General features: G+C 39.0%; 1 protein-coding gene across 8 annotated transcripts in view; it reads right to left on the bottom strand.

Annotated features, from left to right (window-relative positions):
• The window catches only part of MINDY3 (MINDY lysine 48 deubiquitinase 3), a 52022-nt gene that overhangs the window by 14026 nt on the left and 25446 nt on the right, over positions 1 to 12550 (bottom strand). The gene's annotated exons all lie outside the window — the stretch shown is intronic.

The raw sequence follows: 12550 nt of genomic DNA, 5'->3' as shown, positions 1-12550 counted from the left end.
GCTTTCAAGCTATCAAGTTTCCTAAAATGGTTTCCTAAGAAAACAAGGTTGATGAGATCTCTGAAACCAATTCCCATCTCTCTAGCTGACTTCTGAATCCATTGCCCAATTTCCATGTTACTTAACAGACAGAATGGGGTCTCATGACTTCTTGTTGAAAGTGGAAGCCAAGCAAGGAGGAAACATACTGGTTTGTGTGCCCACCAAGAGGGAAGAGGGAAGGCAGAATCCTGCTGTGAACTGCTATGTTGGGCAACAGGTAGACAACCATTCAAACACTGCTGGCCCAAGCCCAGACCTGGACTGCACACTTGTCTCCTGTGGACTACCACAGGAGACAAGTGATGGGTTATTATAGCAGGTATGAGTGTGTGGGAGTGGGAGAAAGAGAGGTGCAAGACAGAGATGGAAATTGAAAGATTAAAAATCACTTCAGAAAGGGTCTAGGAGACAAGCTGCTGGAAGACGGGCTTCAGATGGTTTGTTCTTACCTATGGGGAAGTTTAGGTTGGATATAAGAAGGAAATTCTTCCCTGTTACGGTGGTGAGGCACTGGAAGGGGTTGCCCAGGGAGGCTGTGAATGCTCCATCCCTGGCAGTGTTCAAGGCCAGGTTGGACGAGGCCTTGGGTGATATGACTTAGCGTAAGGTGTCCCTGCCCACTGCAGGGGGGTTGGAACTAGATGATCTTAAGGTCCTTTCCAACCCTAATGATTCTATGATTCTATGTGCTTTGACACAGAAACGCTTACGTGTGTAGTTTTAAATTAGCTTAAAGTAGTTGCACTGCCAGAAGCAACCTTGGATTTCTTCAAAGAAATCCTTTATTAAGGTTCACATCACTCTTGAGGGCTTCAGAGATGGCAAAACATTTGGTGAAGATACAGACTATTCTGACAGATGCTGGGGAGGGAGATGGCAGCAAAAGACCACATCAGAAATCCAAAAATCATTTGGTAAAAGCATGGGTCCAATAAAGAGGAGAATAATGGGTAGTTATCCCATTATCCGTGCCACTTCCATGAAGGATCCCTGAAATGGGACAGAGTTGGAGAACTATGATGTAGCAACAAACCTGTAAATTCCATACTAAAGCATTTGATGTTACTTGACATAAATGTCAGTTGAAAGACTGCCAGTTGGGCTCTGAACAGAAAGATGGGCAATGAAGACTAGTTCAAGACACCCACTGCTGTTTACGGACATCATCTGCACCAACAGTCTGGAAGGGCTGCTACCCGTAATTGTTGCAGTGGTAGTATCCTCTACAAACTGCTCACAGTGCTTTTCCTGTGCTGGCTGGTGTATGGAATATGAAATTGGTCTGCGGCATGTTATCTTCTGTGATAGAAGACATTAAAAGTGTCAAACTAGTGGAAAATACCCACAGAATACTAGGAAAAGATTTTACTGCTTGAGAGCTGTATACAGAGAAACTGAAAGAAACATCCTTGGCTTAGCTGTCCCTACACAAGAGCTCTGGAGCCACAACTGCTCCCACTTCAGAATGGTAGGTGTCTAAGATCATATACTGTATCCTGCTCAGCCCTGAAAAGGGACTGTGGTCTACCTGGGATTCAGAAAAAGCCAAAAGAAAATCCTTTCCTTGAACAAGGGAGGAAAAAGACAAAAGGAAGCATGCTACCTCCGTGGTAGCAAAGCTCTTGTCACAGGTTAGATAATAAAATACAGGCCTTCTAATTCAGACCAGCAGAAGATGACACAGTTTATCTGGAAGTGTTCAAAGGGTAGAGGTGCTGGTGAAGAAACACTCATGGTTAGCAATTTGTTTCAGCAAGGTTGCTGAAAGGAAGCAAGCTGGCTCTAGATGCACTCTGCCTTGTGAGTAAGAGTGAAAGGACTGCATTTACTTGGCAGTACCTCCATCACCTTGCTGGTACTGCAAATGAAGAGAGCTCTTAATAGGGCAAAATGAAAAGGTACATAAGGATAACTACTTATTGAAATCCTTTTTCACCTTCACCCATACTACCCAGACAGAAAAGGAAGCCTACTTGATCCAAGGGTAGGGTGAGGCTGTAGAGGAAAAGCAAACACAAACCAAAGAGCGAGAATTAGTAATACAGAGATCTACAGTGAGCACGCTCTTGGCCTATCCATCTGGAAAGCAGGGCTTAACATACACTCAGCTAAGTTATGGAAATCCTAATATAAGGTCCATTCCTGTGGGAGAGGATGGTTTAATGAGACAGTCATCAAAAAAAGCCACAGCACTGCAGTCTTTCAAAAACTAGAGAAACTCAAACTACAGTTACATTGCCACAGATGATGTTTTTTTTAGTTCAAAACACTGCAAGAAGGTAACAATTCACTTGTTGACACACACAGTAAGAGCTTTTTCACCACGTTTCCTGCTTTGAAGGACAGATTGTAAGAGATTACTGCAGAGTCATATACATTAGGTATATACTTTGTTTTTTTTTTAAATTATCATTCACTTGTTTTGCTCATCATCACAGAACAAAGACTGCTCTGAAAGCAAAAATATGTTACTGGAATTATACACTAAGAGTTAGCAAACTTGAGTTTATTGGAATTCTCATCTAATTACTAAATTACATATTACCCTCCAGTCACAAATTTAATCCAAAAGGGCAGCTTTTCAAATTATTTGTTGTTTGCCATATTTAGATATTTATTTCTTTAGGACAGAATACAGTAGTATACGAATGCCAAACTTCATTCCAAAGAGGAACCAAACTGGAAACCCGCAAATCCCATGGTTTAGGACTCCCCAAAACTACACAATATAATTTATTCAAGAGAAATAGTAGCTTCTATTATCATGCTACTTTTTTCCTACTTCAGAAAAATATTTGTATTAGATAACTTTCCTATACCTAATACAGTTTCTATATCTAATACTATTATGTCTAATATATCTAATACATATATGTGAAGTGTTTGGTATAAAACCTGTGGTGAGCATTAACATACTATTTGGCAATTACAATAAGGTGGGAAATGAACAAGTATGACAGATGGGTTCATCCATCAAATTGATGTCTCTCAAATTTAGAAACAAGGATGTCATGCAGGACAGTGTCAAACACTGCGCAAGTCACAAGTCTAGATGACACCAACTGCTTTGTCCCTGTCCGGTTCTGCAGCCCCATCATAGAAGGCCACCAAACTCGTCAGTCATCATTGTTTTTCATGTGCCTTTGCATGGCTTCCAGGAGAATCTGCTCCAAGATTTTGCCAGGCACAGAGGTGAGACTGACTGCTCTGTAGTTCCCTGGGTCATCCACTTTCCCCTTCTTGAAAATGGGAGTTATGTTTCCTTTTTTCCAGTTGTTGGGAACTTCACCTGACTGCCATGATTTTTCAAATATGATGGCCAGTGGCTTAGCAACTTCATTTGCCAGCTCCTTCAGGACCTGTGGATGGATTTCATCAGGTCCCATAGACTTGTGCACATTCAAGTTCCCAGGATGATCTCAAACTTGATCCTCTCCTACAGTGGGCCTAGGGTCTTCATTCTCACAGTCCCTGCTTCTGCTTTGCAAAACTTGAGCGGCAGGGCTAGCGCACTATGTCAGTGAAGGCTGAGGCAAAGAGGTCATTAAGAACCTTGGCCTTCTCCAAATCTCTCATGCTCTGACAGTGAGGAGGGGCACAAAAGCCAGGAGGGAACAGAGACTGGACACCTGACCCAAACTAGCCAGAGCTAGTTCATTCCATACCACAGCATGTCATGCCCTGTATATAAACTGGGGGGAGTTACCCAGAAGGCACAGATCGCTGCTCAGGTCGGGCTGGGTATTGGTCGGCGGGTGATGAACAATTGTATTGTGCAACACTGATGTTTACTTTTTGGTTTTCCTTTCCCCTTTTATACTCTCTCCCCTTGTTATTTATTTTTTATTATTGTTAGTAGTAGTAGTAGTATATTGGACTTTGGTTTACATTCCTTTGATTCTCCTCCCCATCCCACCCAGAGGGAAGGGAGGGATGACTTGAACAGCTGTGTGGTGCCGAGTTACTGGCTGGCTCTAAACCATGACAACATTGTATTAAAAAAAGGTGTGTTAAAAAACACCTGATGTCAGCACTCAGTGGGTCACTGTATCCCACTGCACTGCCACCTGAGCAATAGCATAAACAATACTTCACTACGTAGTATAGAAGAAAACAGAATAATCATCGCAGAACTGAGCAGGACATGAACCTGGAAAGGCTGGGGCACCTGACCAGTGGAATAAGCAAATGGTGGAGGAAAAAGCATTTTTGTTTTTTACTTCATTTAGCATTAGGAATAATACTTTTTTATGCCACACTTTTCTGTAAATACAAATTTGGTTGATATTTAAAAGCTGCAATACTATTAAAAACCTCTGTAAATGTATTCATCATATTTAAACAATGAGTCAGAAGGCCTACTCCTCCAAATTTGAAAAACAGAATATCTACCCGTCATGTGATGACTCAGGCCCAATGTCTTCGCTATTGTATCAAATATAGCTGGAACCAACATTGGTTTCACACCTAAAAAGGATACAGAATAATACAATGAGGTTCTCAGCCTTTTTTCCTATGCTGTTTGTTGACTTTTAGATCACTTTATACAGTGACTTAAAAACTATAAAACTGCATTTAGCAATGTCTTTGATGCATTTACTATTTGGAAGCTGCTCTGCATATACCACCAAAAAGAAAAGAAAAGACTAAAATTTATTTCTTTAAAAAACAGCCTTTCATTTGATAGGACAACATGCATATAAACTATAAGCTGCTCATACCTTCCTCCTGAAACAGGAGGCTGCAATTCCTTCTAGATGTTAATACTCTTATTTGGTAGAGCCCATTCCATTACCATTCCAGTCTTCAATTCCAATAAGTCACTCATTCAAATATGAGGAAAAGGTACTCCTCAGGACTGCTTTGCCTACAAGTGGACCCACCATTTCCATATTATTCCACGCATTTTTCACAACAGGTGCTTCACACATTTACCGCTACAATCTAACCCACTAAAAATATAGCTAGCTAACCTTCAGAAATAATGCGGCATTTAAGGTATAGCCAAAATATTGTTTCATGGAGAAGACTGCACATTAGTTTCAAACATTCCCACAGCCTAGTGCTAGTCTTTAAAACTCAGATGAAGTTTAACCAACTGAAGCACAAACTCAAGACAATGGAAAGTAGACCATACGCTTTGAAGGGAGCCAGGAAGCTGGAAAACTGAATAAATAGATGATTGATAGAATCACTTTTTTCCTAATTATATTTAAAATAGACTTGAAGTGATTAGGGAATACAATTTTTCTAAAAATGATCAATGTGGTATACATGGTTATTACTTAGGCATATTTTCTTTGTGAGTTTTCCAAGTCAGGAGTGCTCCTATGACATATAAAATTGAGAGGTTAGCAGTTCATGGGAAATTCCTTCATTTTTCATTTGTGGATTTAGTCCAGGTTCTCTTAATTGCACTCTTGCTTTCTTTCCTACTTTCTTCCTTCCTTCCTCTGTTTTAAAGGGTGTCTCATGCAACAAGTGGCTGTGCTTTATTCTGAATTTTTAGATGTGAATTTTCCTGGATCAAAAGTTCCTATCAGGACCACGAGAACTACTCCTCTCACCCCATTTTACAAGTTTTCATCTAGGCTTAGAAATAGCATGCAAGGAATCAGTACAAAGTCATTCTCTCATCTACCTCAGCACAAACCAGTATTAAAATGTGTAACATTTCAGGAGTAGTAATTCAGTGACACAAAAATTGGAACAATAAAAACAAAAATACATGAAAAATGGTATCATCTAAGCAGCTCTACACTCAACTACTTCCTATATAAAACTGAATCTCCTCCTCTGAAAGAAAATGGATGAGAAGTCTTTTCCCAAAAGGAAGTAATTAGCTGATTTGCTTAGGGGCACATACAATTACATTTCATGGTCTGTATCAGCCAACCATGAACAATGTCCTTAAATTATCATTGTGAAAGTTGCAGATACTGTGAGGAATGTTAAAAATTTCCTAAAACTTTAAGAACATATAGATACGACTAAATGGCTGAAATTAGTCAGAGAATTAGGGTAAACACAGTGAACACAGTTCTTTTAGAATGTTAAATCCCAAACAATTGGTTAGATTAACATTCAGAGCCTTACACCTCAGTTTAATGCCCTCTACATTACAGTTTCTATGTCTCGACTCAAAAGCAAATGATGCAAATACACATGACTGAGTTACCTCCTTATGATCTTAGTGAGGACCACTTTATGAGCAGTAGATCCTCATAATTGCTACTCATTATTATGGGATGCACAGCAGTTCCAACAAGAGCAATAGAAGCATTACAGGACCCTGACCTAACTCTAGATGTTCTCCCTTTAGAGCTTTTGCCACAAATTATCAAAATGCCTACTACTGCCCAAAAATCCATTTCTCCAGTCTTCAAAGACATTAACTTCTTTATCACCCAACCTCAGGAACTGGAATACCACCAGAATGCTCTTTAATACTTTTCACATGCAATTTCCTCAACATATATAGGTATGTTATTATACTCTAGCCTTGATAAAAATAAATCATGTGATCTTAGATTCCACAGCTATGGCTTTCTATTCCTAGCTCAACATTTTTAGTTACTGTACTAGGCTAATAAAAACAAAAAAATCCACATAGCTGGATCTCCAACACCTCTTTGTAGCTGTGTGGCAGATCACACTCCATCCTTCTAATAATACCTGAAAGACTCCAAAATCCTGCGTAACTAGAGTCCTACCTGACCCTGGAAGATGGAGCTATGATCCTGTATCAGCAATCCTAAAACCAGAAAATCCAAGTCAGGCCCACTAAAATCCTGAGAAATTTAGCACAGTCTCTTGACTCTCTCTGATTTAGGACATGATAATGTATGTCACAACCACAGTGTTTCCTGTCTACTGCATCAGACTATGACTTGGTCTAAGTAGTGTCTATACTGGATTTCTTAAGGCACAATGATCTACAAACCCTACCCTTCTAATTCTGCAGATCAGCCCCAGCTACCTACCACTTCCATCTACCCACTCAACCTTTCTACTATCCTCTGCATATCTCTGCTCTTCTCAGAAGTCCAGAGTTCTCCAAGAAACTCTGAAGCCTGAAAGGACGTCAGGGAGGCTGTAAAACCAGAATTTGTTCTTTATCTCTTGGATTGGAGAGGGCACACCTGGCTTCTTTTCCAAGCCTTGTGCAAACCATAGAAAAGAACATGTCTTGTGGAAAGTTCATATAGTCACTCCAACTTGCTTTGGTTTCCCCACAGAGCGTCTTTGGTTTCCTGCAGAGCATCTCATGAAAGCTATCTTCACTTAAAGGCTAAATTACATTTCTAATAACCAAAAAACTCCCCAAAACACAGAGACATCATAAATGACAGTGCTACATATTTGTTATATTTAGAGAAAATAAAGCCACTATGACTTTGGGTAAACTGATATAATGAACTTGTTTCATTACAAATAAACATGCCACTGTACACTGCTGCATCACAAACTCTCTTTCACTACAATGAAAAGTTCAGACAAAATCTAGAAGTTGCATGGATAAACACCGGTGTGAAAATCACTGATAAGAAGAAAAAAAGCACAAGTTTTCCCATGGAAAAATCTCCCAAACAAATAAACTGACCAGAAATGTCTGATCACAGAGAGAGAAACTCACATCTATGTTAGAAAAAATACCATCCACGAGTACAAATGGAACAGACCCACAAAGAGCAGAATATGGTCTGTGATCTTCCAAATCTAGAACAGGGTATATACCTTACAGAAGTATTTTATTTTGTGGTGGCCCCTGCCAACTATGAGGCCTCAAAGTTGGCCTTTCTGTTAGAAAACTGATTTGGACAAAGCACCTCTTATGAACTACAGCATTATTCAAAACAATTTAAATTCACTTACCAATAGCATTCATACTCTGAAGCTTAAACCAACCAGTTACTTCAATTTTCATCGGAGGTCCACAGATCCCACAAGAAACAACCTGCTCTAACATTCCTTTCAAAAAGAATCTGCTCTAACATTCCTTTCAAAAAGAGGTCTCTTCCTACAGAAAGGAGCTCTTAGATAGAGCCTAACAGAAACAGCTGAAGATTCACGGCTGATTTAGCCAGGTCAGAGATACTGTCAAGAACAGAGCCGCATTTGCACACAGAAAATTTAAACCCTACTTTAGTCCAAAAGTTATTTCCGCACATATATATTCCTTCTATTAGATATCCAGGCTGTCCCAAGCAGAATGAATTCCACTTACTCAGGGAAACTAAAGACTCTGAAACCACATGCTCTGTAACCATTTCCTGAAGTAGAATTCTTCAAAATCTGACTTTGATTTCTTCTCTGGTAAAGACTTTTTCAAAATTTGATTACCTGCTCTCACTGGTCATGGGAGCAAAAAACAAACAAAGGGCACAGCTATTTTTCACTACCTTCTTAAAGTACAAGAGTTCCAAGTTAAAGGATAAATACAATTTATTTGGACATATATAGGTTACTTTTGCAGAAATCAGAGCTGCTAACACATACTAGTAATGGCTGAATTTTTACATATGCATCTTCTTTCCTTTCATGGTCACTGACATTTTCTGTTGGTGTTCTGAGATTAAATGCTGTACGAAATAACACTTGCCCTTAGCCCAGTTCTGATAAATACCACTGACCCAAATTCAGAATCTCCTATGGCAGTGTCAGTGCTCATTCAGGTGTCCCTCTGATGAACTCTGATGAAAAACATTGTTTAGGAACAGAAGTGAATGTTCGCTCTTCTGAGAGACAACACTATCAAGGATGCTGAAGAATGGCCCTGAGAACATGCAGAACAGGTTACAGTGATTAAAGTCAGAAAAATAAATGTAATCCAAACCTGTAAGTACTGTCCCAACACAGCAGAACAGGCACATTTTCCTTGAAAAGCAGCAATTTGTAACTTGTTCAGATGTCTCAGCTAGGAGCTTAGTTTGCTTATCTGATTTTTCAAGTCTAGAAGTGCCACAATGCTGTAACTGAAAGTGGACAGATTGTTGTGGCCTCTGCGCTTCAAGACCTGGGAATAAACTAAGAAATTTTTAAAAAACTGACACAGCTCTGAAGTGTCCCCATGGGCAGTTTCAAGTCACCAGACACTCATTCCATGCTGTCTTTTAACTTCCAAAGAGTCCAAATTCAAACTTTCAGACAATGTGAATCTGCACATCAGCAAATAGTAGTTAGAAAGCAGCTATTAACCTGCTGTTATTCTTCCTATTGTTTGTACTGAAATGTTTTCTTGTTCTATTTCACGTAACATTTTCAACCTGTTGGCATTCTTTTATGTAGTGTCTGACCACATTCTTGACATTCCTAAAGTTCTGAAGAGTCTCAGCTTGTTGCAACTTCCTATGTTACAAGCATCATAAAAATAACCAAGAACTGACCATACAGCATTTGATCCAGAGCATCACAGCTTTATCCGTACATCAAGTAATTTAAAGATGCCCCAATTCTCACTTTTTTCCTACAATAAAATGAAATGAAACAAAAAACCAACCCAAACCCCAACAAAAAACAAAACCAAAAAAGTCCTTTAAAGTTTATTTTTAGACAACATTTACAATACTATCTATTTCCCTTACTACCATCTGACTGAGCATGCAGAGATACTTAGTGTGTCAGATGAAAGCTTCCTTGTTCGTTTTTGTTGTCCTGAGGCCATTTAAAAGTTTTCTTATTCACTGACAGGGAGGAAGGGCAGGGAGAGGCAGGAATGACAACTGCTTGGATTTAGCTTCTTATGAAGAACCTACATACTCATTTTCAGGGAAAATCTACCTTGTTGCAAATGCACAGCCCATTACCACTAGCAGCAATAGCCACCCTTATTTCTTTAGCAAATGTTAAATTTGTATAGCTGAGCATTAGGCAACTTTCTGGACTTATACACACACAGCTGTAACTGAAAGAAAGAAAACACATCAGGACTAATTAGAGTTCCCTGCTAAAGTGTGTCCCCTGTCCAAACTATTGATGCAAGCTTTTGCAGTTCTATTACGATACACATAAGAGTTTCAAAAAGCTAACTATTCAGGTAATACAGATACTTGTATGTCCTTTCCAACTACATTACATACTCACTTGCAGAACAAGCTGTAATCTTTTTACTAAATTCAGTATTCCAGGTGTGGCCTGAGAGGGAAATGATCCACTGCACTTTAACTCATTGTGTCTGCATGGTTGCCTCCAATGTATCTAACTGTAAATAACTGTTTGGCTGGCAACAGATCAGCTAAGATCCAGGAAGAAAAATTACTGATATTCTCATCAATAAAACCTTTTGCTTGTTGAACCTCCCATGCTTGAGAAATGTCTCCAAGACAGCAACGAAGACTGCAGTTCTGGTGTCCTCAACACAAAAAGGACATGGAACTGTTGGAACAAGTCCAGAGAAGGGCCACAAGGATGATCAGGGGACTGGAGCACCTCCTGTATTAAGACATACTGAGAAAGCTGGGGCTGTTCAGCCTGGAGAAGAGAAGGCTGTGTGGAGACCTCATAGCAGCCTTTCAGTATCTGAAGGGGGCCTATAGGAATGCTGGAGAGGGACTCTTCATTAGGGACTGTAGTGATAGGACAAGGGGTAACGGGTTAAAACTTAAACAGGGGAAGTTTAGGTTGGATATAAGAAGGAAATTCTTTCCTGTTACGGTGGTGAGGCACTGGAATGGGTTGCCCAGGAAGGTTGTGAATGCTCCATCCCTGGCAGTGTTCAAGACCAGGTTGGACGAGGTCTTGGGTGATATGATTTAGTGTGAGGTGTCCCTGCCCATGGCAGGGGGGCTGGAACTTGATGATCTTAAGGTCCTTTCCAACCCTAACTATTCTATTCTATAAGCAGCTTGAAAGAATTAAAGCTGCATTTACTTTTTTCCAAAATTAATCTGCACTGCTTTTGGCTCCACAGTCTGTTTTTCTGCTTCCATTTTGAAGACTTCTCTCTCATGTAATCAAAATCACCATCAAGATAGAAGTTACATCCTCAGTATCAAGCACCATCTAGGCAATTAACACACGCTAGTTCAACAACTTGCTGACTAACCACTGGCAATTAATTGAAGTTTCTTCCTGTAGTTTTTGGCATGTAGCTTCAACTGACAAAATAAACAGACTGCTGACATGATTCATATTTCCACTGTAGCTGACATCTCTGCTCCACCTGAAATGTTCAGCAACCTTAAATTTAGAAATGGGGAGATGAGACATGCAAATTCCAGGACTCAGAACTTTTACACACCTTCAGCTCCTGCTTCTTTACATCAAATTTAAAAAAAAAAAAAAAAAATCTAGGAAATTCTTTGCCAAGCCTATGTTGCTTCCCTTCCCTGCTTTATTTCTTAAGATAATAATCACAACCTTCAGCTTTCTGCAGGCTAAGTGGAGTTCAGTGAAGAAAAAGGAACCAAGCCGTATTGGAGGCATCAGATTTTGATGCCCCCATATGTTAAACCCAGCAAACAGGCCCCAACATCCTAAGAGAAAGAGCATTAGAAATGAATTTCTATCTGGAAAGGACCACTGTAGAAACAAAACGTAATAACATTCTGGACAAGTAAGGTACATTTGACTAGTATAACAGTGATTACGCCTATTTGCATCAGACTGCTATCTATAGGATAAGGTACTGACTTTGATTTGAAAATTGAAATAAAAAAACTTTACTGGGAAGAGAGTAAGGCAGGAAAAAAAAAAAAAAAAAACATTCAAAGGAGGATTCCTTACCATTGAGTAAGGAAGAAAAAGCATTTATCAGACACAAGGGATTCCGGGAAGCTCTAGCATAGCATTTGCAACAGAATTTGCAAAAAAATATTCAGTGTGCAATACAGACTAATTAATTTAAAGGATTTTTAAATTTAAAGGTAAAGAACCATTGCCACATGTGAATTCCCAGTGTATTGGGAGGTTTGTTCATTTTTCTAAGAAAAATCTTAGGTTTTGTGTTCCCTTTTTAAAGATTAATTTCTTTAAAGAAAACTTTGGCCTAAACAGCTCAACTTTGTCTGATGTTCTAGTACTTACTTTCAAGATTTAAACCTACAATAGTCATTCATTTGTAAGATATTAAGGACAGGAAAGCTCATTTCTAGTAAGTACTAATAAATGTACTAGTAAGTAGCATTTAAAGTTTCAACAACTATTTTTAAGCAGAAACAAGTGTTGCATAGGAACAGAAAAATGTAAGGAAAGCAACTTAAATCTTCAACTAAAGAAATAGAAACTGTCTTCTCAGAAAATTTGGTCTCATACTTTTGAGAACTCATCTCAAAAGCTTTATGTATGTTCTACAGATTACAGTACATATTTGATAAAATAATTATTATTACAGTCCTGATATGTATTTTAAATCTAGAATAAATACAAGGAATTATCATTACAGTCTTGATACTGATTTTAAATCCAGAACAACAAACTATGGTTATAGATTAAAAATTGTGAAAGTACTGTCAGGGAGATTAAACTACTAACAGAAACCTACCCATAACTATTTCCTTTTTATCTCTCT

The sequence above is a fragment of the Pezoporus occidentalis genome, unplaced genomic scaffold (assembly GCF_034315485.1).
Source record: "Pezoporus occidentalis ecotype Australia unplaced genomic scaffold, CSIRO_AGI_Poc_V1 ctg257, whole genome shotgun sequence".
In the NCBI taxonomy this organism is placed as follows: Eukaryota; Metazoa; Chordata; class Aves; order Psittaciformes; family Psittacidae; genus Pezoporus; species Pezoporus occidentalis.
This window is presented reverse-complemented; position numbering and strand designations above follow the sequence as displayed.